Here is a 3,824-nt window from a genome sequence, read left to right on the forward strand (position 1 = left end):
GTCCTTCTATGTAAAGTTCACTTTCTTTTTTTAAGACTCATGGGGTACACATGTGTATTCATTGCATGGATATATTATGTAATGGTGGGGATGGAGTCTCAGGTGGCCCATTCCCCCAGAGAGTGAACATTGTGCCCAGTAGGTAGTTTCTCAGCCCTAACTCCCCTCTGCCCCCCTCCTTGTTGGTGTCCCCAGTATCTATTATTTCCATCTCTTTGACTGTTTAGCTACCACATATGGTGAAAAGATGTGGTGTTTGGTTGTCTGTTTTCAAGTCAATTTACTTAGAATGATGATCTCCAGCTCCATCCATGTTGCTGGACATGATTTCATTCTTTTTTATGGCTGTGTAGTATTCTATGATGTATATATACCTCATTTTCATTATCCACTGATAAATTGATGGGCATTTAGGCTGATTCCACATCTTTGCAATTGTCGATTGTGCTGTGATGAACATGCAGGTGTAGGTGTCTTTTTCATATAATGATCTTTGTTCTTTAAGGTAGATACCTAGTGGTGGAATTGCTGGATCAAATGGTAGATCTACTTTAAGTTCTTTGAGCAATCTCCATACTACTCTTCATAGAGATTGTACTAATTTACACTCCTACCAACAGTGTATAAGTGTTCCCTTTTCTCCGCATCTGCTTTAAACAATGAATTTTAGACTTGTGGTCATCTTTCATAGGCATCTTCACTACACTCTAAGGTGTTTTCCAAATAGGTTGATTAATAAAATATAGGTTGATTAGTAAAATATGAATTGGCACAAACCTACTGGTTTTCAAAGCTATAATTCTCAAGTTAGGAAGGGGTTTTATGAAACTATGTTCAGATTTTCAGTAGAGTTTTAATAGGGTGTTTTCTTTGAAACTAAACATATATACCTATGAATGAGCATACATAGGTGTTACAAATCAAAGCCTCCTCCATAAGTGGTAATTAGGAAAGACCATGGAAATCACTGTGTAGGCAAATATCTTGGGAAGCTGAATTCCTAAAAACTCCTAAATGGTACCTTGGCAAACATTCTAGTTTTGATTTTAAAAGAAAAAAATAATTGCCATTCAGTCACTGTATTTTATCTGTGTACTGTTTTTAGAGAAAAAAATCTTGGTTTTCAGTGTGGGTGATGGTACCTGAACAGGTATTCAGGCATGTTCAGTCAGGTAGTATATAGCAAGGACTCCCAGATTAAGAGTTTAACTATGCACTAAAAGAAAAGAGAAATTCTCAGCTTACTGAGATTATAGAGGTTATTGCAAAGGGAAGTGTAGAAAGATGCTGTTGAGTGAGGAAGGGTGAACCTTTCCTACAAAGCTTTTCAGTGTTCATTTGAAAATAGATATAATTCTGTATTTAAAAGCATCTATCATATCTTAGGCTTTTGAAAAAGTTGGTGAATTTCAAGACAGATTTTCACTTCCCAGAAAATTCTCCAAGAAATGAATAGGGTTGTTGTTACAACAAACTACATAAAAGTTACTCTTTACTGAACATATACTATTCAGCAATTTGTGGGAGAAACTACAAAAGCTCATCCACATCCCGCCTTCCTCTACATCCTCTGTTCATATAGTATATTACCAAGGGTGCTTATAACTAGAAAGAATCATGACTAGTTCTTGCCATTGAATGTCAGTTTCAAGACAAGGCATTTGAGAATGGTTTGACACTTCCATGCTTTCTCTTCTATTTGACATCAAACATAAAGAGCCTGTGTTGAGATGGTAGAACTATAAGATCGTAGAAGCTTGGATCTCTGGTTCAACTGATAGCAGAGAATCCCTGCCAATCCACATCTCATTTTACATGCCAAATAAATAAATACTTATATTAAGCCATTCAGATTTCAAAGATTCTGTTTCATCACTAAGAGAAACTTTATCTAATTGATCCACAGCTACTATTTCTGTTGTTATGCTTATTTAAATATTTTACATCAATAAGGGTACCTGACCCCAAACCAGGCGAAGTGAGAATCAATGGGAGACTCAAACTTTACCTGTATGATGACCACTTACATATCTAATCCTCAATTATACTCCACATCTTTAGAAAAAAATAATAACCACACTATTTACACCCTGGTCCATGGGCATTTCACCCTTTTCCATGATAAAAGGTGACCATGATACTGTGTTTTTACTGCTGAGCAAGGTGAGGCCACACTTCCCCTCCAGAGTTGAAGACAAAAAGGGAAAAACAAACCACCTTTTCTCCTTGATACATTTGAAACTGTAATAAATCAGAACTTAGAAATAAATAAATACATATGTACACACATAAATAAATAAATAAATAAATAAATAAATAAATAAATAAATAAATATTTTAACTACAAAGGTCATAGTGCAAAGACTTTTGTTGAAAAAGTCTAACAATACAGAAAAACCACAATTCCACCCTTTTACACTATTCCACCAAAATTCAACCCCTTTTCAGATGTAACCACAATTAATAATCTGATGTTTAAGTTTAAGCTGATACTAGGTTTGTTCATATATAAATGTGTCTAATAAACTTATGATTATATATGTATGTAAAATATTTAAAGTATAGAGCATGCTATTTTGATATACATATATCATGAAATGATACTGAAATGAAATTTCAGTATCCATCACCTCACATAGCTACTTTTTGTGTGATAAGAGCACCTAAGATCCACTCCTTTAGCAAATTTCCATTATACAATATATTATTCGCTATAGTCCTCATGCTATACATTATATCCCTAGACCTATTCATCCTACATAACTACAATTTTATTCTGCTTAACATAAAAAGCTTCCAATTTCCCCACTGTAATTTTTAAAACATACATGGGAAGTGATTTACATATTATTTTTCCACTTGCCTTTTCATTACTATCATATGTTAATTGAATTAATGGTAAATCACATACATATACATTTTTATTTAATTAATAAATTAATATTTGAACTAATAAAATGAATGATTTTTTTCATAATGAAGTCATACAGATTTACTTCACTTTTGTACTACTGCTAGAATTCCAGAGTGTATTCCATAATTTAACAATTCTGTCACTGGTGCACACATAGTTGTTTCCCGATTTATAAAATGATCAAGGAAACTAAAATAAACATCTTTGAACATAAATTCTTTAGAAAATGTATGTGTTTCCTTTTTTTAACTTTAAAGATGTGGGGTACAGTTCAGCGTTAGATGTACCGACGTTGATTATGCAGATACCCTTGTTGATGAGGTGTACCCCTTTCTCCCCTAGCAGTTTCCCTCAACTGCCAATCCCACCCCTCCTCCCCTGGCAGTTTTTCACTACTGCCAATCCCTTTCTTATAGTATTATGATGATTGTTTAAGGTCCGCTTATGAGTGAGAACATATGGTACTCTGTTCTTTGATAGATCACTGAGTATGATAGCTCTAAATCCATCCAAGTTGCTGTGAAGTCCATATGTTTGTCCGTTTTTATGGCTGCATAGTATTCCATTGTGTATATGTACCACTAGAAAATGTACATGTTTTCTTAAAAACATAGGAGAGGAAATTGGATTAAAGTGGAAAAAGTTATGATGATTTTAAATTTTTCGAAATATTGCCAAAAATGTATTCCAAAATTCCATACCAATTTATAGTCTTACACATTACCATATAGTAATACACTACACTCTCACAGATATTTTATTTCGTAAATTTTTGAAAATTGGGGTGAATTTTTGGATTAAAAATATTGTTACAGAGCTATTTTAATGTATATTTTTCCTTGTTTTTTACATAGAAACTTTGCTAAGTTACAGTTTCTATTTATTTAGACAAACACTATGTAGATGCTGC

The sequence above is a fragment of the Carlito syrichta genome, unplaced genomic scaffold, assembly GCF_000164805.1.
Source record: "Carlito syrichta isolate Samal-C Ts95f unplaced genomic scaffold, Tarsius_syrichta-2.0.1 Scaffold309021, whole genome shotgun sequence".
NCBI lineage: Eukaryota > Metazoa > Chordata > Mammalia > Primates > Tarsiidae > Carlito > Carlito syrichta.